The following is a 23,597-nucleotide window of genomic DNA, read 5'->3' as shown; positions in this document are numbered from 1 at the left end:
GTGAATGAACAACAACAAAAATCTTAAAAAACTTCATCAAATTAAAGAATAAAAACCATATGATCATCTCAATAGATGCAGAAAAAGCTTTTGATAAATATCAACTCCCATTTACTATAGAAAACTTTCTAGAAAGTGGGCACAGAGGGACACAACTGACATAATAAGGGCCATTTATGACGAACTCATAGCTAACATCACATGCTAAGGTGAAAAGCTGAAAGCATTTCCTGTAAGATCAGGAACAAGACCAAGATGCCCACTCTCCCATTTCACATAGTTTTGGAAGTCTTAGCCACAACAAACAGAGAAAAAAAGAAATGAAGTAATCCAAATTGGAAAAGATGAATTAAAACTTTCACTGTTTATAGATGACATGATACTATACATAGAAAATCCTAAAGATTCTATCAGAAAACTACTGGAGGGGAGGTGGCTAAGATGGCGGAGGAATAGGACGGGGAGACCACTCTCTCCTCCACAAATTTATTGAGGGAACATCTGAACGCTGAGCAGACTTCACAAAACTACTTCTGAACGCTGGCAGAGGACGTCAGGCATCCAGAGAGACAGCGCATTGTCTTCGAAAGCAGGTAGGAGAAATTGTGGAAGATAAAAAGAGAGACAAAAGAGTTGGGGACGGAGACCCGTCCCGGGGAGGGAGTCGAAAAAGAGGAGAAATTTCCAAGCACCAGGAAACCCTCTCACCGGAAGGTTTGGGGGAAGATTTCGAATCACGGAAGGCAACATAACTGGGAGAAAAAATAAATAAAACCCACAGATTGTGTGCCTAGGGGCAACTCCCAGCAAGGAACCCCAGACGTTCCGCCACCAGCAAGTGGGGGCTGAACGGAGAGGGGCAGGCGGCGCTGCTTGGGGTGAGGACTGGGCCCGAACGCCCTGAGGGCAATCTGAGGGAGCTGACGTGGGATAGTGGCCTGGACTGTGGGACAGCCAGAGAGAGAGAACTGTCCCGCGAAGGGCCCAAATCTAGGGCACTGCCGGCCCGCTCACAGAACAAAGGACTGAGTGATACCAGAGGAGAGCTAGCCGGCTGCGGACCGCCCCATCCCCCACCGGACACAGCAGGCAGGCAGGGTCCGCCAGAGCCGGAAAGGGGCAAACTCGGCCCCAGAGAGGGCACCCCCTACCAATCTGCAAACAGGCTCCCAGTTTCTAAGCAAAGACTGCCTGAGATCCCGGAGGGTCGACAGCCGCCGGGAGGGTCGCAGCCAGAGACCAGCTCCCCAGAACCGACACAAAGCACACCGGAGCCGGGCGAGCGCATAAGCCGAGGCGGGGACCAGGGAGGTGATAAGCCGCACTGCCCCAACAGGGGAGAGTGCGTTTGCCAAACTCCTGGCCGCCTGAGCTGCTCCGACCGGGAACGGCACAAACCGCGGGCGCAACCGAGTCTGCGCCTTTGTGGAGTTCCTGGGAACCTGAACCTGAGCGGCTTAGACCCGGGAAGTGCAAGCATCTCAGGGCCCACTCCCCAGCCGAGAAATCTGAAGCCTGAGCAGGGTAGACGGGGAAAGCACACACGCCGTGAGCGGGGGCGAACCCAGTGCGGCCGAGACACTGTGAGCTCTCCACACACACGCCAGTGATATTGGTTTGCAGTGTTCCTCCCTCCCCACAGCACGACTGAACAAGCAAACCTAAAGAGACTGCCTCCGCCCCTTTGTGGCAGGGCGGAAATTAGATACTGAAGAGACCTCCAAACAGAAGCCAAATAAACAGAGGGAAGCGTGTTGGAAGTGACAGGCCAACAGATTAAAATCCCTGTAGTTAACACCGACTGCATTGAAAGGGGCCTATAGATCTTGAAAAGTATAAGCAGGATCTATCTGAAACTGAACAGACCCCACACTGCTCACAACAGCTCCAGAGAAAGTCTGGGATATATATTTTTACTATTATCATTTTTCTTTTTAATTTTAACTTTTTTAAAAATTTTTTTTCTTTCTTTTTTCTTTAAGTCCTCTATTACACCTTTAATTTTCATATTCATAACCCACTATTACCTTGCAAAAAAAAACCCCCTATTTTTAAAGCAAACTGCATACATATATCTTATACCTTTTGTGTTTTTTGGTTTTTTTTTTTCCTGTTTTTTTCCTGTTTTATTTTTTTTACTGTTTCTTTTTTTTACTGTTTTACTGTTTTTTTTTCTTTTTACACTGTTTTCTTTTTTTTATATTGTATGTTTTATAAGAGTCTAACCTCTACTCTAGATTTTTAATCTTTGTTTTACATATTTGATATCAATTTTGTACATTTAAGAACCCAATCTTTAGGACCCATTTTTACTCAGGAGTGTGATTACTGGCTTGATTACTCTCTCCCCCTATTGATGCTCTTTCTTCTCCCCCAGGGAACCTCTATCTCCCACCCTCCTCCTTCTCTTCTCAACCCAATTCTGTGAATCTCTGAGGGTGTTCTGGGTACTGGAGAACACTTCAGGAACAGAATACTGCCCAGATCTCTCTCTCCCCTCTTATTCCTCCCTTTCTACTCACTCTCACCTCTATTACCTTCCTCCCCCCTCTCTTTGTATCTCTGTGAACCGCTCTGAGGGTTCCAGACTGTGGAGAGCACAGAGGGAAGTGCTTACTGGCTAGATTGCTCTCTCCACGTTTGAGTCCCCCTCTTCTCCTGGTCACTTCAACCCCCCCTCCCCCACTTCACCTCTCCATGTAACTCAGTGAACCTTGCTGGGTATCCCTCACTGTGGAGAATCTTTTCACCATTAACCTAAAAGTTTTATTATTGATGCTGTATGGATGGAGAAGTCTTGAGGCTACTGCAAGAATAAGACTGAAAGCCAGGGGAAACATTAATTAATAAGAGATCATCCAATAGCCTCCACATATACACTGAAACCAAGCTCCACCCAAGAGCCAATAAGTTCCAGAGCAAGACATACCACGCAAATTCTCCAGCAACGCAGGAACATAGCCCTGAGCATCAATATACAGGCTGCCCAGAGGCACACCAAATCCATAGACATCTCAAAACTCAATACGGGACACTCCATTGCACTCTAGAGAGGAGAAATCCAGCTCCACCCACTAGAACACCGACACAAGCTCCCTCATCCAGGAAACCTTGAAAAGCCACCCGTCCAACCCCACTCACAGTGAGGAACCTCCACAATAAAGAGGAACTTCAAACTACCAGAATACAGAAAGGCCATGCCTAACACAGCAATCTAAACAAAATGAAAACGCAGAGAAATACTCAGCAAGTAAAGGAAAATGAGAAATGTCCACCAAACCAAACAAAAGAGGACGAGATAGGGAATCTATCTGAAAAAGAATTTAGAATAATAATAAAAATGATCCAAAATCTTGAAAGCAAAATGGAGTTACAGATAAATAGCCTGGAGACAAGGATTGAGAAGATGCAAGAAATGTTTATCAAGGATCTAGAAGAAATAAAAAGGAGTCAATATATAATGAATAATGAAACAAAGGAGATAAAAAACACTCTGGAGGGAACCAACAGTATAATAACGGAGGCAGAAGATAGGATAAGTGAGGTACAAGATAGAATGGTGGAGATAAACGAAGCAGAGAGGAAAAAAGAAAAAAGAATCAAAAGAAATGAGGAAAACCTCAGGGACCTCTGGGACGATATGAAATGTCCCAACATTCGAATCATAGGAGTCCCAGAAGAAGAAGATAAAAGGAAAGGCCATGAAAAAATACTTGAGGAGATAATAGTTGAAAATTTCCCTAAAATGAGGAAAGAAATAGTCACAGAAGTCCAAGAAACCCAGAGAGTCCCAAACAGGATAAACCCAAGGCGAAACACCCCAAGACACATATTAATCAAATTAACAAAGATCAAACACAAAGAACAAATATTAAAAGCAGCAAGGGAAAAACAACAAATAACACACAAGGGTATCCCCATAAGGATAACAGCTGATCTTTCAATAGAAACTCTTCAGGCTAGAAGGGAATGGCAGAACATACTTAAAGTAATGAAAGAGAATAATCTACAACCCAGATTACTGTACCCAGCAAGGATCTCATTCAGATATGAAGGAGAATTCAAAAGCTTTACAGACAAGCAAAGAGCTGAGGGAATTCAGCACCACCAAACCAGCTCTCCAACAAATGTTAAAGGATCTTCTCTAAACAGGAAACACAGAAAGGATGTTTAAACACGAACTCAAAACAACAAAGTAAATGGCAACGGGATCATACTTGTCAATAATTATCTTAAATGTAAATGGGTTGAATGCTCCAACCAAAAGACAAAGGCTTGCTGAATGGATACAAAAACAAGACCCCTATATATGCTGTCTACAAGAGACCCACCTCAAAACTAGGGACACATACAGACTGAAAGTGAAGGGATGGAAAAACATATTTCATGCAAATGGAGACCAAAAGAAAGCAGGAGTCGCAATACTCATTTCAGATAAAATAGACTTTAAAATAAAGGCTGTGAAAAGGGACAAAGAAGGACACTACATAATGATCAAAGGATCAATCCAAGAAGAAGATGTAACAATTATAAATATATATGCACCCAACATAGGAGCACCACAATATATAAGGCAAATACTAACAAGTATGAAAGGGGAAATTAACAATAACACAATAATAGTGGGAGACTTTAATACTCCACTCACATATATGGATAGATCAACTAAACAGAAAATTAACAAGGAAACACAAACTTTAAATGATACAATAGACAAATTAGATTTAATTGATATTTACAGGACTTTCCACCCCAAAATAATCAATTTCACCTTTTTCTCAAGTGCACACGGAACTTTCTCCAGGATAGATCACATCCTGGGCCATAAATCTAGCCTTGGTAAATTCCAAAAAATTGAAATCATCCCAGCCATCTTCTCTGACCACAATGCAGTAAGATTAGACCTCAATTACAGGAAAAAACTATTAAAAATTCCAACATATGGAGGCTAAACAACACGCTTCTGAATAACAAACAAATCACAGAATAAATCAAAAACAAAATCAAATTATGCATAGAAACGAATGAAAATGAAAACACAACAACCCAAAACCTATGGGACACTGTAAAAGCAATGCTAAGGGGAAGGTTCATAGCAATACAGGCGTACCTCAAGAAACAGGAAAAAAATCAAATAAATAAACTAACTCTACACCTAAAGCAACTAGAGAAGGAAGAAATGAAGAACCTCAGGGTCAGTAGAAGGAAAGAAATCTTAAAAATTAGGGCAGAAATAAATGCAAAAGAAACAAAAGAGACCGTAGCAAAAATCAATAAAACTAAAAGCTGGTTTTTCGAGAAGATAAACAAAATTGACAAGCCATTAGCCAGACTCATCAAGAAACAAAGGGAGAAGAATCAGATCAACAAAATTAGAAATGAAAATGGAGAGATCACAACAGACTCCACAGAAATACAAAGGATCATAAGAGACTACTACCAACAGCTATATGCCAATAAAATGGACAACTTGGAAGAAATGGACAAATTCTTAGAAAAGTATAACTTTCCAAAACCGAACCAGGAAGAAATAGAAGATCTTAACAGATCCATCACAAGCACGGAAATTGAAACGGTAATCAGAAATCTTCCAGCAAACAAAAGCCCAGGACCAGACGGCTTCACAGCGGAATTCTACCAAAAATTTAGAGAAGAGCTAACACCTATCCTACTCAAACTCTTCCAGAAAATTGCAGAAGATGGTAAACTTCCAAACTCATTCTATGAGGCCACCATCACCCTAATTCCAAAAACAGACAAAGATGCCACAAAAAAAGAAAACTACAGGCCAATATCACTGATGAACATAGATGCAAAAATCCTTAATAAAATTCTAGCAAACAGAATCCAACATCATATTAAAAAGATCATACATCATGACCAAGTGGGCTTTATCCCAGGAATGCAAGGTTTCTTTAACATCCGCAAATCAATCAATGTAATACACCACATTAACAAATTGAAAGATAAAAACTATATGATTATTTCAATAGATGCAGAAAAAGCCTTTGACAAAATTCAACATCCATTTATGATAAAAACACTCCAGAAAGCAGGAATAGAAGGAACATACCTCAACATAATTAAAGCTATATATGACAAACCCACAGCAAACATTATCCTCAATGGTGAAAAATTGAAAGCATTTCCCCTAAAGTCAGGAACAAGGCAAGGATGCCCACTCTCACCACTACTATTCAACATAGTTTTGGAAGTTTTGGCCACAGCAATCAGAGCGGAAAAAGAAATAAAAGGAATACAGATAGGAAAAGAAGAAGTAAAACTCTCACTGTTTGCAGATGACATGATCCTCTACATAGAAAACCCTAAAGATTCTACCAGAAAATTACTAGAGCTAATCAATGAATATAGTAAAGTTGCAGGATATAAAATTAACACACAGAAATCCCTTGCATTCCTATACTCCAATAATGAGAAAACAGAAAGAGAAATTAAGGAAACAATACCATTCACCATTGCAACAAAAAGAATAAAATACTTAGGAATATATCTACCTAAAGAAACAAAAGACTTATATATAGAAAACTATAAAACACTGATGAAAGAAATCAAAGAGGACACAAACAGGTGGAGAAATATACCGTGTTCATGGATTGGAAGAATTAATACAGTGAAAATGAGTATACTACCCAAAGCAATCTATAGATTCAATGCAATCCCTATCAAGCTACCAATGGTATTTTTCACAGAACTAGAACAAAGCATTTCACAATTTGTATGGAAATATAAGAAACCTCGAATAGCCAAAGCAATCTTGAGAAAGAAGAATGGAACTGTAGGAATCAATCTGCCTGACTTCAGGCTCTACTACAAAGCCACAGTCATCAAGACAGTATGGTACTGGCACAAAGATAGAAATACAGATCAATGGAACAAAATAGAAAGCCCAGAGATAAACCCACACACCTATGGACACCTTATCTTCGACAAAGGAGGCAAGAATATACAATGGAGAAAAGACAATCTCTTTAACAAGTGGTGCTGGGAAAACTGGTCAACCACTTGTAAATAAAACTAGAACACTTCCTAACACCATACACAAAAATAAACTCAAAATGGATTAAAGATCTAAACGTAAGACCAGAAACTATAAAACTCCTAGAGGAAAACATAGGCAAAACACTCTCCGACATAAATCACAGCAGGATCCTCCATGACCCACCTCCCAGAATATTGGAAATAAAAGCAAAAATAAATGGGACCTAATTAAAATTAAAAGCTTTTGCACAACAAAGGAAACTATAAGCAAGGTGAAAAGACAGTCTTCAGAATGGGAGAAAATAATAGCAAATGAAGCAACAGACAAACAATTAATCTCAAAAATATACAAGCAACTCCTGCAGCTGAATTCCAGAAAAATAAACGACCCAATCAAAAAATGGGCCAAAGAACTAAACAGACATTTCTCCAAAGAAGACATACAGATGGCTAACAAACACATGAAAAGATGCTCAACATCACTCATTATTAGAGAAATGCAAATCAAAACCACAATGAGGTACCATTTCACACCAGTCAGAATGGCTGCTATCCAAAAGTCTACAAGCAATAAATGCTGGAGAGGGTGTGGAGAAAAGGGAACCCTCTTAACACTGTTGGTGGGAATGCAAACTAGTACAGCCACTATGGAGAACAGTGTGGAGATTCCTTAAAAAACTGGGAATAGAACTGCCGTATGACCCAGCAATCCCACTGCTGGGCATACACACTGAGGAAACCAGAATTGAAAGAGACACATGTACCCCAATGTTCATCGCAGCACTGTTTACAATAGCCAGGACATGGAAGCAACCTAGATGTCCATCAGCAGACGAATGGATAAGAAAGCTGTGGTACATATACACAATGGAATATTACTCAGCCATTAAAAAAAAAAACACATTTGAATTTGTTCTATTGAGATGGATGAAACTGGAGCCCATTATACAGAGTGAAGTAAGCCAGAAAGAAAAACAACAATACAGTATACTAATGCATATATATGGAATTTGAAAAATGGCAACGATAACCCTACATGCGAGACAGAATAAGAGACACAGATGCATAGAACAGTCTTATGGACTCTGAGGGAGAAGGTGAGGGTGGGACGTTCTGGGAGAATAGCATTGAAACATGTATATTGTCATGTGTGAAACAGAACACCATTCCATGTTCGATGCATGAGACAAATGCTCAGGGCTGGGGCAATGGGATGACCCAGAGGGATGGGATGGGGAGGGAGGTGGGAGGGGGGTCCAGGAAGGGGAACACATGTAAACCCATGGCTGATTCGTGTCAATGTATGGCAAAAACTACTACAATATTGTAAAGCAATTAGCCCCCAACTAAAATAAATAAATTTATTTAATAAAAAAAAACAAAAAAGAAAAAAGAAAACTACTGGAGCTCACCAATTAACTAGGCAAACTTGCAGGGTAAAAATACACCAAAATCTGTTGCATTTCTATACCCTAACAATGAAAAATCAGAAAGAGAAATGAAGGAAACAGTCTCACTTACCATCACATAAAAAAAAAAAACAACCAAAAAACTAGGAATAAGCCTACCCAACAAATTAAAAGAGCTGTACTCCAAAAACTATGAGATACTAATGAAAGAAATTGATGATGATACAAACAGAAAGATACACCTTGTTACTAGATTGGAAGAATCAATATTGTCAAAATGGCTAGATTACCCAAAGCAATATACAGATGCAATGAAATCCCTATCAAATTACCAATGGCAATGTTCATGGAACTAGTACAAAAACGTTTAAAATTTGTGTAGAAGCACAAAAGACTGTGAATAGCCAAAGCAATCTTGAGAAAGAAAAATGGAGCTGAAAGAATCAGACTCTCTTTCAGACCATATAAAAGTTGCAGTAATCAAGACAGTATGGTACTGGCATTAAAAACAGAAATATAGACCAATGTAACAGGATAGAAAGCCAGAGATAAACTCATGCACGTATGGTCACCTAATCTATGACAAAGGAGGCATACATAGCTATACAGTGAAGAAAAGACAACCTCTTTAATAAGTGGTGCCGGGACAGCTACATGTACAAGAGTGAAATTAGAATACTCCCTAACACCATATACAACACGAAAATAAACTCAAAATGGATTAAAGACCTGAATGTAAGGCAGACACTATTAAACTCTTACAGGAAGATGTAGGCAGAACACTCTTTGACATAAACAGCAGCAATATCTTTTTGGATTCACCTCCTAGAGTAATGGAAATAAAAGACAAAAATAAACAAATGTGTCCTAATTAAGAGGGCTTCCCAGGCTGTCCTAGTGATGAAGAACCTGCCTGTCAGAGCGAGAGACTTAAGAGATACGGGTTTGATTCCTGGGTTGGGAAGACCCTCTGGAGGAGGGCATGGCAACCCACTCCAGTATTCTTATTGGAGAATCCCATAGACAGAGGAGCCTGGCAGGCTACAGTCCACAGTGTCTCATAGAGTCAGACACTTAGCATGTAAGCATGTCCTAATTAAACTTAAAAGCTTTTGCACAGCAAAGGAAACCATAAACAAAACTAAAAGGCAACCTACAGAATGAAAGAAAATATTTGCAAACAATGTTACCGACAAGGAATTAATTTTCAAAATATACAAACAGCTCATACAGCTCAATACCAAAAAAACAACAACAAATGAAAGAACTCAAAAATAGGCAGAAGATACAAATAGATGGTTCTCCAAAGAAGACTCAGCATTGCTAATTATGAGAGAAATGCAAATAAAACCTACGATGAGATATCATCTCCTACCAAACAGGATGGCCAACATCAAAAACATCTAAAAAATTAAATGGTGAAGAGGGTGGGGAGAAAAGGGAATTCTCCTACATTGTTGGTAGGAATGTAAATTGGTACAGCCACTATGGAGAAACTAAAAATAAAAGTGCCATATGATCCAGCAAGTGCACTCTTGGGCATATATATGGAGAATACTATAATTTGAAAAAGTACACGCACCCCAATGTTCATTGCAGCACTATTTATAATGACTGAAACAGGGAAGCAAACAATGTCTATCAACAGAGGTATCAATGAAGACATGTGTATATACACATGCATACACACACACACACACACACACACACACACACACACACACAGCATGGAATATTACTCAGCCATAAAAAAGAATGAAATAATGTCATCTGCAGCAACAAGAATAGATTATCATATGAAATGAAGTAAGAAAGACAAATATGATATCACTTTTAAAAGTGATGTAAAGGAATATAAAAATATTTTTCTACAAATGAACTTATTCAGAAAACAGAAATAGACTCACAGACATAGAAAATAAACTCGTGATTACCAGAGGGTAAGTGGGGGAGAGGCATAAATTAGGAGCTTGGTATTAACATATACACACTACTATATATAAAATTGATAATCAATAAGGGCCTACTATATACCACAGGGAACTAGTCTCAATATTTTGCAATAACCTATGAAAGAATTTTAAAAATAACAGACATATCTCTATGTATAACACTTGAAATTAACTGTACATTTGATTGCTATACACTTGATTGCTATACACTTGAAATTAACACAAAATTGTAAATAAACTATATTTCAATAAGAAAAATATGCATCATTATGTTTCACCAATAATTGGAAAATAACCCCAAATGATTTGTGTGAATGTGCTTAATGGTGAAAATCTTGATGGGAATGTTTTCACATCAACATCACAGAGAATAGGAGCAGCATATTTGACAGGAGTCTTCAAGCAAAGCAGACTGTGCATGACCTAACCCCCAGGAGGTCGCAGGTGTCTGCACAGGTTAGGGAGTTAAGGGGTTCAAACCAAACTTAAAACTTGCAAAGATATTGGGGGGGGGCTTGTTGTTTCTGAGTTACATGTATGCTTTGACATAAGAGTGCCTCTGGTTAAAGAAAATAGTGTATATGTGTATGCATGTGTGGGTGTGTTTGTGTGTATATGGAAGACCACTGAACCTTAATGCATGTTCCCCAAAACTGTTCATTTGCTCATATAACTCTCTTGCCAGGGGACACTCAGTATGGTAAAGAGACTCTGTGATAAGGAACTTTGACAAATTGCATGAATTTCTGAAGACAAAGTACCATTCTAGCAATGAGCACATGGTTTGGTAAATAGTAGAGGTGCCCAATTAATAGTCACTGAGTAGACTCTACAAGACTGTGTCTTATGATATCACAGAGACATCTGGGCCCTTTGCTGTCTGTAAAGTCTTAGCCTTGGTCTTACATATGCATCATATACTTTGTTACTGTTGGTAGAAATCTGGCACAGACCAAGTCTGCCTATAATACCAACCTCAGTGGTAAATGAAATATTTGCTGCTTTTCTCTCCCCCACTAGCTCATGAGGAAACCTCCCTCCTGCTGATTTTAATGCTGTTTATGTGTGCAACATTTACCATCATAATAAGTGCTATAAATAGAAGTCATATGTTTTGCTTTTCTAGTTTGCAGGTAACAGGATCTCCCCAATAAGCTTTTGGAGTTTCTATCTACTTATGTTCAATGTTTTGTTTTCCGGGGACTCTCCTTCCTACATCCTGTGGGCATAGACTTGGGAATGAAAAGAAAACAGAGTCTCTTTTTTCCCTTCACTGGCCATCACGGCTCACAAACCACCCTGGGCATTTAGTAACTGTTGGAGTAAAAGTATCAAAGGATGAGGGACAGAGAAGGAAGTTTATACTTCTTCAGTGTTTCAGCTCTTACCAGATTCCCTGTCCTCACTTTCCTCCTCTTCTCACAAATGTGCCCCCAGTTTCCTTTGCAACTGCATTCTCAACCCCAACTAGGGCCAGCCTGGCCAGAATCAGGGCTGGGTAGGGTAGGGAGCTCATTACTAGATCTAGATCATTACTAGGTCTAGATGATCTAGATCATCTATATCATTAATATTTTTTTTTCGTTTAAAACAACCACCCCTTCCATTACTCTGTTATCATCATGAATAATGGATTTATTGTTTTAAACTGGCGATGTTATAATCACCACTTGTAGACTCAGCTAGCTCTAACAATGCATCCCATGGCTTGTTCAGGGGACCGTGGCTCCTTGCAGTGCACTGCTGGGAACAGAATCATTGTTTGTTCCTTCTGGGCTTGTCTTGACTGACTTTTACCTGGTCATTTAGATCTTCCTATCTCTAGCCTTTGTGCCTCACTCTTGCTTTGACTGACCTCCATTCTGCTCTTCCCTTCCCAACCCAGTAGGCTGAGTTCCAATGATGAGCTATGATTCACATAGGGTAGGATGGGCAATACAGGTTCAGGGTTGCTCTGAGAAGTGATTTATAAAGAGTAGAATAGTGTTTAATGCTGAAACATTCCCAAAGTGTTTTTACTTTTTTCTATTTAAGTAATTATATTGGATTTTGAATCAAATTTTTCTTTGATTTAGCACTATGGTGGAATACTGTTAAAAATTTAAATTTCGCCAATAATCCCCAAAATATATTTTAAAATTGTTTTTTTTTTTTTTATTCCAGGATCTGCTTAGGTTTTACTCATTGCATTCAGCTGTTGTGTCCCTTTGGTTTATTTCTCACCATGTTTGTTTTGCGTGATGTTTATTTTTTACTAACCCTCTTTGAAGTTCATTATCTTCAGAAAACAGACCATGTTATGCCCCTCCACTCCTACCCTTTTCTTTTCTGCAGTCACTATTGCCCCTTTAGAGTCTTCATCCCTATTCATCACTCACACCTCTCTGGACCTGTTCTAGTACTTGGTAATACGGCTGTACAAGCTTTATAACAAGGCTGCCACTGTTCTCAGTATACCTGGGGTAGAAGGAAAAGTTTGGGGTGAAGACACACCAACAAGACACAAGCACACAAACTCACATGTGAGACCCTTCTCTCTCCTGAAATTTCTCTCCTAGAATTGTGCACTGTCAGCCCGGGAACCCAGGACAGGAGCAACTGAGACTCTCTCATGGTTGCCAAGGGTTATGCTTATATCCCACTTTGAGCCTTAAGTAAAAACTGCTGCTCCAGGTTGATGGACAGATACTGGCCTGACAAATGACTGGAAGATTCCACTGTAGCATCTTTCCCAGAGATAGTCTTCAAATGCAGAGATTGCTCAGAAAGCCTGAAGGCATTTTTATTGCAGAGAGAGGTTTTTAACTTGTCAAAAATATATTTCTCTTCAGGGAGAAGACAATAATTAATAGACAATAAAAACATGTCAGAACACTTCCCCAGACCCTGGAGGAGATGCTGGCAGGCCCTGTACTGATAGGGAAGCAGGGAGTTGGAAAAGCTGTGCCAGAACGGACCTGCTCTGGGTTGACTCTCAACAGTCAGAGATCACCTGCTGGCGCTAATGACTGCCCCTGAGCTCGGGCCAGCTCCTGAGGATGGCTGAGATACCCGGTGCCAGTTTGCCCTGGGTGACGGCATCCTGCACAAGTGAACTGAAGTCTTATTCTCTGCATAGGCTTTGTCTTCTCTGCAGGAGCTTCTGTCCTCTGTCCCTTCCTTTCCTTGTCAGCCGATGAGGGCTGGCTGTTGAGTACAACAGGCATCATGTTGCGCTTGGTGAAGGACACAGTAAGAGTGACACAGCCTAGCATCAAGGAAAAGGGCTGGGGCTGTGCCTTTCATAAATCTGTTCTAGTTTGCAGCTCCTACTTCAGAGGAGCTCAGTGCATCTCACTCACTTCCAAAGGGAGCTGATCCTATATCTCTCTTTCCAATTCTCATGCACTGAACTGCTTGAGATGCCCTCAAATTTGGAGTTGAAGGGACTGGATTATGCATGGCTGTTAAATCTCATGCTGCTTTTAATCAGCATCCAAAGTTGTTTATACTCAGCAGAGAGACCAAGTGTACCATCTAGAATCTGGCAGGGAGTCACTTTAGCAGGTGTCTGAGAGCTTTGGCTCCTACAGTGAGTTCAAATCCTGACTGTGCCATTTACCAGTTAAATGATCTTGGGTAGACTTCTTTAACCCCTCCTTATCAGTACAATGAAAATTATTACAGTAGTTATTGTTCAGTCGTTATATGGTAAATCATTACAGTAAAGATCTTCATAAGATTATTACACAGTTATTATATAGTAAAATTATTACAGTGAAGATCTTCAGATTTTTGGGGGGGTTTGTTTTTTAATTAATTAATTTATTTTAATTGGAGGCTAATTACAATATTGTAGTGGATTTTGCCATACATTGACATGAATCAGCCATGGGTGTACATGTGTCCCCCATCCTGAACCCCCCTCCCAGCTCCCTCCCCATCTCATCCCTCAGGGTCGTCCCAGTGCACCAGTCCTGAGCACCCTGTCTCATGCATTGAACCTGGACTGGCGATCTGTTTCACATATGGTAACAGACATGTTTCAATGCTATTCTCTCAAATCATCCCACCCTTGCCTTCTCCCTCAGAGCCCCCAAATCTGTTCTTTACATCTGTGTCTCTTTTGCTGTCTTGCATATAGGGTCACTGTTACCATCTTTCTAAATTCCATATATATGCATTAATATACTGTATTGGTGTTTTTCTTTCTGACTCGCTTCATTCTATATAATAGGCTCCAGTTTCATCCCTATCATTAGAACTAATTCAAATGTATTCTTTTTAATAGCTGAGTAATACTACATTGTGTGTATGTACCACAACTTTCTTATCCATTCATCTACCAGTGGACATCTAGGTTGCTTCCATGTCCTGGCTATTGTAAACAGTGCTGCGATGAACATTGGGGTACACATGTCTCTTTCAGTTCTGGTTTCCATGGTGTGTATGCCCAGCAGTGGGACTGCTGGGTTGTATGGCAGTTCTGTTTCCAGTTTTTTAAGGAATCTCCACACTGTTCTCCATAGTGGCTGTACTAGTTTGCATTCCCACCAACAGTGTAAGAGAGTTCCCTTTTCTCCGCACTCTTGTTTGAACACTTTTTGATAGCAGCCATTCTGACCAGCATGAGATGGTACCTCATGGTGGTTTTGATTTGCATTTCTCTGATCATGAGTGACATTGAGCATCTTTTCATGTGTTTGTTAGCCATCTGTACGTCTTCTTTGGAGAAATGCTTCAGATGGTTTTACCACAGTGTATGTGAAGTGCTTAGTACGTGCTCTGCCACACAGAAAGAGACTGAGAAATGATAGCAGTCATCAGGGTGGTAAATTTCAGCAATTACACACTCTATGTCATAAGGTCATGCGTATAACAAAATTAAGGCTTTGGCATCTCTTGATGATTCTTTCACTTAGTATCTGAAACAAGAATTTCTGTGAGGTCTTTCCTAAGTTATTAGACTTCTTCCTTAACATATTTTATTTCTCTAAATAATTAGATAATTAAAATCTCCAATATATCATACTAAAGAGGCAAGTGAGTAATATTATACCCCCTTGATTGATGCTAAATACTTAAAGACAGCTGGTGGAAAATGGTTAAAATCCTTTTCTAACATGTCAATAAAAATTAACACAAGTATAAAATTTTGAACTCCCTTCTCTTAGTAAATGTTGTCAAAAAGTACTTGCAAGACTGTGATTGCAGTTTATGTGATCTGATTCTATGACGAATTTTCAAGTTTTATTTTCAAAAAATGAAATAAAAAGCTATATCCCCAGCACTGTCCTGTGAAGAAAGCTTTGAATATTGAAAAGCCAGGTCAGTTAGAGGTAGAAATCTGAGCAGCTGTCGTTTTCTTGCTTCTGTGCTGTGGTTATGCTATTTGATCTTTACTTCTCTTCATAGGGGTCTTATTTATTTAAGGAAAATGAATTTTCCCTGCAACTGGAATTATCTTGCTAATAGAATGCAAAGCTGACATGAGTTATTCTGTGAGGATAGCAACCAAGGCCTAGGTTCCCAAGTTTTTCTTAGAATTCTCCCACCCTTGTTGTCTGCAAAGCTGGACCCTTCATTAAACTCAAGTCTCTACTCAATAGTGAAGGGACCTTTCCAGGTGGTGCTAGTGGTAAAGAACCTTCCTGCCAATGCAGTAGACATAAGAGACGCAGGTTCAATCTCTGGGTTGGGAAGATCCCCTGGAGGAGGGCATGGCTAATCCACTCCAGTAGTCTTGCCTGGAGAATCTCATGGACAGAGAAGCCTAGCAGGCTACAGTTCATAAGGTCACAAAGGGGCAGACACGACTGAAGCAACTTAGCATGCACGCATACTACTTAATAGTGAAACTTGTTCCAGCAACTTTCCTTGAGAACATAATCTTAACTAGTATATTTCATCATTCTCTCTCCCCTAACCCTGAATCATTTTCACAACACTTACCTTTCCCTGAGATATCACAAATTAGTTTTTAATTATTGCCTTCCTGTCACACTCCACCACCCCAACTCTCCCAAGATATGAGAGGGTAGAATTTTACCAATCTCCACCAGTTCTATTATTGTATTTAGAATGGCTCCTGGCATGTATTGATGTTCAAAGTATTAATAAACAAACAAACCAAGAGGCAGGGTGGCATGGTAGAAAAATTTTGGATTTAAAATTAAGGTAGAGTTTTGACTCCTGGCTATGTTTGTACTAGAGCTGTATGCCGATGGGTGAGTCAAATAATTTTTGGAACTGTAGTTTCCTCACATATGAAATAAGAAAATCTATCTTGCATGGGTGTTATGAGATTCAAATGAGATGGCACATGTGCAAATGCTTTATACATTCCTTATAAACAACATTAATTTAAATAGATTTGTTATTATCACTCACAGACCAATAATTATGACCATTGAACTCTTCTAAGTTCAGAAAATATGATAATGCTTTATGTGTTTGGTAGTTAGCCAATTTAACCACGTCAAGTGTCAGTTAATTTTGTTTTTATCTTTCCCCAGAAAGCACAGGATGACGATACTGAAGTCTTATAATTTTTGTTATTTGGATAGAGGTGTGATTTTTAACCCAAGTATTCATGGAATCTAACTAATACCCCCTAAGCCCCTAATCATAGAAGAAAGACCCTTTTCTACAGGTTTCTTGGGGAGGACACTTCAAATAGATGTCAAGTGTAGTTATTAAAAAAATTTTACCTGACAGCCCAGAAATTAAATGAATATGTGATGGATTTTTATTGTGAAGGTGATGGTAGACTGTAGTTTGATTTGAATTGTTTAAACATTTATCGAAATTTTGATTTTAATAAAATAAATTTAATAAAATGTAAAAGTTTTCATTTAGCACTGAATATCTTTTACTACCTAAGTGATATACAACATAATTTTTGGTACCTATAATATTTCATTTTTAACTTTCAATTTTGGCAAATAAAATTCATATAAACACTGTAAGATTTTGAGAAGTTATTGATATGAATATTAATTACAGATGCATTCATTAATAGATTATCCATTTTGAAATTTGGCAATATATATCCAAAGCTTTAAACATGTGTATAATTATGGGTCTAGTAATTCCACTTCTAGAGATTTCTCCCCCAAATTAATCACAGTTATGGGCAAAGCTTTACATATAAAGTTATTAATTACTGTATTGGTTATAACATCAAAATTAAGGAAATAATCTAAACATCTAATAATAGAGAATCAATTAAATATATTATAGTATGTTTATTAAAAGGAATATTATAAAGCCAGGAAAAGGATATAGAAGAGTATTTAATGTCATGAGAAATATTCATTACATAGTATTAACTGAAAAAAATCTAGCCCATGTTCTATGTGTGTGTGCATATAGAATCATTTTTAATGGAATAATCTGAAATTGATGGGGTTCAAACAGAAAATGACTATTTTTAAACAGCTACTGCCTTCAAATGTATTCTGTTGAATCTCCCTTCTATTCCCTTTGGGATATGTTGGAAAGACACCTTAGCTTTTTTTGATGTTTTCTGTTATAAACATGGTCTCCATAATTACACTTCATTTTCGGGCATTGAGAGGTCCTGTGCATTCTAAATGGAAACTGAAAGTTCATATCCAGGAAGTGTGGTTTGTTTTTCCACACTTCCTCATATTCCTTCCCTGCTTTTTCTGGCTCGTTTAGAGCTGGGCAGGGGGGAAAGGGCATCAGAGGGACAAGAGTAACTGTCTATGTCCCTAGTGTAATAATCTGTCTGTGTGGCAGGCATCCAAAGTCTGACGCTTTAATTGGATAGAAACATGAATTCTTTGGCTGTTCTGAAAAATGCTCATGCTATATAGTTCCTCGATACAAGCAGTTTGGAACTCTTACAGCTAAACCCTCTCTGATTCTCCTTTGTTATAAATTCTATTACCTCTCACTCTACAGCTCTCTTGCCTGGTTAGCTGCCCTCTCGGGCAGAATCATTTCAAGATAACGTGAGCCTACCTACTCTGTATGGCCTCTAATTGGGCCACAGAAAACTCATACATTTTTTTTTTTTTAAATGGGAGTGTAGGCAACCCATTCCAGTATTCTTGCCTGGAGAATCCCATGAACAGATGTACCTGGCAGGCTACAGTCCATAGGGTCGCAAAGAGTTGGATATGACTAAAGTGACTGAGCATGCAGCAAGCACATAGCTGATTTACAATGTTATGTTACTTTCTTCTGTATAGCACCATGAATCAGTTGTAAATATACCCTGGTGGCTCACTTGGTAAAGAGTCTGCCTGCAACGCAGGAGACCTGGGTTCAATTCCTGGGTCAGGAAGATCCCCTGGAGAAGGAAATGGCAACTCACCCAAGTCTTCTTGCCTGGAAAATTCCATGGAGAGAGGAGCCTGGTGGTCTACAGTCCATGGGGTCGCAAAGAGTTGGACACAACTGAGTGAGTAACACTTTCACGTCACTCTTTTTTAGATTTTTTTCCCATATAGATCATTACATAGTACTGAGTAGAGTTACCCGTGCTATACAGTAAAGCATTATTAGTTGTCTATTTTATATATACTAGTGTGTATATGTCAACCTGATCTCCCAATTTATCTTTCTCCCCCTTAACCTCTGATAAACATAAGACTGTTTTCTACATCTGTAACTCTATTTCTGTTTCGTAAATAAGTTTATTTGGTACCATTTTTTAGATTCCACATATAAGCAATATAACACAATATTTGTCCTTCTCTATCTGACTTCCCTCAGTATGACAATCTCCATGTTGCTGCAAATGGTATTATGTCATTTTTCATGGCAGAGTAATATCCCATGGTATATACCTACCACACATTATTGCTATAGCAAATAATAATCACAGTTCAAGATTTCATACTGCTTCCCTCTCTGCTTTTCCAGTGAGAGGCTGAACTGGCCAACCTCTATGCTATAGTGTTCTCTAAGTGATAAACTGGTATCAGCCTTTATGTTCATACACAGTCTCAGGCTCCATAGACATCTCAAGCTCTTACAATAACTCCCTTCAGTGAGAAATATAGGTTTCTGCACTTCAGCATAGATAAACAAGGCCACTCAAGAGAATAAAGATTAAGTCACAGACCAGTTAGGACAACATGGATAGGATGGAAATCATAAGTGAAGAGCAAATTTATGAGGGAAAGGGGTATTTGCAGAGTCACTGTGGTTCTGTTTCTAGCATAGGTTGATGAGTGTATAAGTCTATAATAAACAAAAGAAATCTCCCTAACTCCAAGTATTGGAACTAAAGGGAGATGAACAGCCAGTTGACGTATGCATGTATTTTTATCCTGAGAAAACTGAAGTTCAGTATCTCTTCTAATTATTCTGAATCCAAGATGTAATAATTCATACCTGACCATTAAACTTGAAGATCTTTTGTCTTAAAGATGAAAAAGTATGTGTCAAACCTCAACACCAAAGAATATTAAAATTTTATTCAAGATTCTGAATAATTCATAATTTATCTACTTTTCCCCTCTGACAGAAATATGATATAATTTTAATGGGATGTGTTGTTGGACATGAGTTTGAGCAAACTTTGGGAGATAGTGAAGGACAGGAAAGCTGGCATGCTATGGTCCATGGGGTCGCAAAAGAGTTGGACACGACTGAGCGACTGAACAAAAACATTATTTTCCTAGGCTATCCAGGTGGCTCAGCAACAAAGTATCCACCTGCAAAGCAGGAGACATGGGTTTGATTCCTAGCTCAGGAAGATCCCCTGGGGAAGGAAATGGCAACTCACTCCAGTGTTCTTGACTAGGAAGTTCCATGGACAGAGGAGCCTGCCAGTCTACAGTCCATGGGGTCACAAAAGAGTTGGACCCAACTTAGCAGCTAAAGAATAACAACAACAACTGTTCTTTAAGGATAATATCAATGAACCATTTGGTTTACAAGATCTAAAATATTTGTGGCACTCTTTCTGTTACATTTAATTTCCTTTTTTTTCTACACTAAGAGTTAACTGCTTTTTGGGTATAGCACTTAAAATATTGAGTGACTATCTCCTTCAAATTTTACTGGATAGTTGCTTAATCCATTGTTCATTTTGAATTTGTCTTTTAAGCTAGTCTGTGTATTAATAAAGACAATGTACAACAGGAAAGTTACACTCCCCAGAGAAAGGTCAGCTGGCTATCTTCTAGGCAACATTTGTTATCTTCATGAATGCATTAATAGCTAAACACAAGTCTTAGAGACTCAGTTTCTATAAACATCAGCACACTGAAAACAAATTTACTTTTCAGGTACTGTTTTACATTAATCAAGTTAACAACAATTCACATATATAAATGCAAGGAGGCAAATGTGATTGTCTGAGGAGGCCTTTACAAATAGCTGAGAAGTAGAAGGCAAAGGGGAAAGGGAAAGATATGCCCTGAATGCAGAATTCTAGAGAATAGCAAGGAGAGACAAGAAAGTCTTTTTAAGTGAACAGTAAAAATAAATATACCAGAAACTATAAAACTCTTAGAGGAAAACACAGGCAGAACACTTGATGATGTAAATCAAAGCAAGATCCTCTATGACCCACCTCCTAGAGTAAAGGAAATAAAAATGAAAGTAAACAAGTGGGACCTGATTAAACTTAAAAGCTTTTGCATAGCAAAGGAAACTATAAGCAAGGTGAAAAGACAACCCTCAGAATGGGAGAAAATAATAGCAAATGAAAAAACTGAAAAAGGGTTAATTTATAAAATATACAAGCAGCTCATACAACTTAATACCAGAAAAACAAACCACCCAATCAAAAAGTGGGAAAAAGACCTAAACAGACATTTCTCCAAAGAAGACATACAGATGGCTAACAAACACATGAAAAGATGCTCGGCATTGCTCATTATTACAGAAATGCAAATCAAAACTACAATAAGATATCATGTCCCACCAGTCAGATGGCCATCATTAAAAAGTCTACAAACAATAAATGCTGGAGAGGGTGTGGAGAAAAGGGATCACTCTTGCACTGATGGTGGGAATGTAAATTGATACAGCCACTATGGAAGATGGTATGAAGATTCCTTAAAAAACTAGGAATAAAACCACCATATGACCCAGCAATCCCCCTCCTAGGCTTATACTCTGAGGAAACCAAAATTGAAAAAAGACACATGTATCCCATTGTTCATTGCAGCACTATTTACAATAGCTAGAACATGGAAGCAACCTAGATGTCCATCGACAGATGAATGGATAAAGAAGTCGTGGTACATATACACAATGCAATATTACTCAGCCATAAAAATAAATGCATTTGAGTCAGTTCTAACGAAGTGGATGAACCTCAAACCTGTTACACAGAGTGAAGTAAGTCAGAAAGAGAGAGATAAATATTGTGTCCTAACACATATATACCGGAGAAGGCAATGGCACCCCACTCCAGTACTCTTGCCTGGAAAATCCCATGGGTGGAGGAGCCTGGTAGGCTGCAGTCCGTGGGGTCGCTAAGAGTCGGACACGACTGAGCGACTTCACTTTCACTTTTCCCTTTCATACACTGGAGAAGGAAATGGCAACCCACTCCAGTATTCTTGCCTGGAGAATCCCAGGGACGGCGGAGCCTGGTGGGCTGCCGTCTACGAGGTCGCACAGAGTCGGACACGACTGAAGCGACTTAGCAGCAGTAGCAGCAGCAACACATATATACAGAATCTAGAAAAATGATACTGAAGAATTTATTTATAGGGCAGCAGTGGAGAAACAGACATAGAGAATAGACTTATAGACATGGGGAGAAGGGAGGAGAGGGTAAGAGATGTATGGAAAGAGTAACATGGAAACTTACATTACCATATGTAAAAGAGATAGCTAATGGGAATTTGCTATATAGCTCAGGAAAACTCAAACAGCAGCTCTGAATCAACCTAGAGGGGTGGGTTGGGGAGGGAGATGGGAGGGAGTTTCAAAAGGGAGGAGATATATGTATACCTATGACTGATTAAAGTTGAGATTTGACAGAAAACAAAAAAATTCTGTAAAGCAATTATACTTCAATTAATAAATTAAAACAGTGAAAAAAATAGAAATAGAGGAAAACAATAGAATGGAAAAGACTAGAGATCTCTTCAAGAAAATTTGAGATACCAGGGGAATATTTCATGTAAAGATGGGCCTCAATAAAGGACAGAAACAGCAAGGACCTAATAGAACCAGAAGAGATTAATAAGAGGTGGCAAGCATACAGAGAAGAAATTTACAGAAAAATGTCTTGTGACCTGGATAACCACAATGTGTGGTCACTCACCCAAAGCCAGACATCCTGGAGTGTGAAGTAAAGTAGGCCTTAGGAACCATTACTACAAACAAAGATAGTGGAGGTGATGGAATTCCAGCTGAGCTATTTCAAATCTTAAAATATGATGCTGTTAAAGTGCCACACTCAATATGTCAGCAAATTTGAAAAACTGGAAAAGGTCAATTTTCATTCCAATCCCAAAGAAAGGCAATGCAAAACAATGTTCAAACTACCATACAATTGCATTCATTTCACATGCAAAGAGTCAGACACAGCTGAGCAACTAAGCACACAGCATATACTAGCAAGGTAATGCTCAAAATCCTTCAAGCTAGGCTTCAGCAGTATGTGAGCTGAGAAGTTCCAGATGTACAGCTGGATTTTTAAAAAGGCAGAGGAACCGGAGATCAAATTGCCAACATCTGCTGGATCATAGAGAAAGCAAGGGAATTTCAGAAAAACATCTACTTCTGCTTTATTGACTATGCTAAAGCTTTGGACTGTGTGGATCACAACAAAATGTAAAGTTCTTCAAGAGATGGGAATACCTGTCCCCTGAGAAACCTGTATACAGGACAAGAAGCAGCAGTTAGAACCAGACATGGGACAAAAGATTTGTTCCAAATTGGGGAAGGAGTACGTCAAGGCTGTATATTGTCACGCTGCTTATTTAACTTATATGCAGAGCACATCATGCAAAATGCCAGGCTTGATGAATAACAAGCTGAAATTAAGATTGTTGGGAGAAATATCAACAACCTCAGATATGCAGATGATACCACTCTAATGGCAGAAAGTGAAGTGGAACTAAGGAGCCTTTTGAGGAGAGTGTAAAAAGTTGGCTTAAAACGCAACATTCAAAAAACTAAGATCATGGCATCAAGTCCCATCACTTCATGGCAAATAGATGGGAAAAAAGTAGAAACACTGACAGATTTTATTTTCTTGGGCTCCAAAATCATTGTAAATGGTGACTGCAGCCATGAAATTAAAAGATGTGTG

The 23,597-nt window shown here is 39.0% G+C and overlaps 1 long non-coding RNA gene across 1 annotated transcript; it reads left to right on the top strand.

Annotated features, from left to right (window-relative positions):
• The first annotated feature begins 219 nt into the window (after positions 1 to 219).
• LOC145516740 (uncharacterized) lies at positions 220 to 22,330 on the top strand. Its single transcript, XR_014061713.1, has 2 exons — positions 220 to 593; positions 18,559 to 22,330. It is a non-coding gene; the product is annotated as an uncharacterized LOC145516740 (long non-coding RNA).
• The last annotated feature ends 1,267 nt before the right edge of the window (positions 22,331 to 23,597 follow it).

This window comes from Giraffa tippelskirchi, chromosome 8 (assembly GCF_054371585.1).
Source record: "Giraffa tippelskirchi isolate mGirTip1 chromosome 8, T2T-mGirTip1v1.2.pri, whole genome shotgun sequence".
NCBI classification, from domain to species: Eukaryota; Metazoa; Chordata; class Mammalia; order Artiodactyla; family Giraffidae; genus Giraffa; species Giraffa tippelskirchi.
Note: the sequence above shows the minus strand (reverse complement) of the source record. Positions and strands in the feature narration are given on the sequence as shown.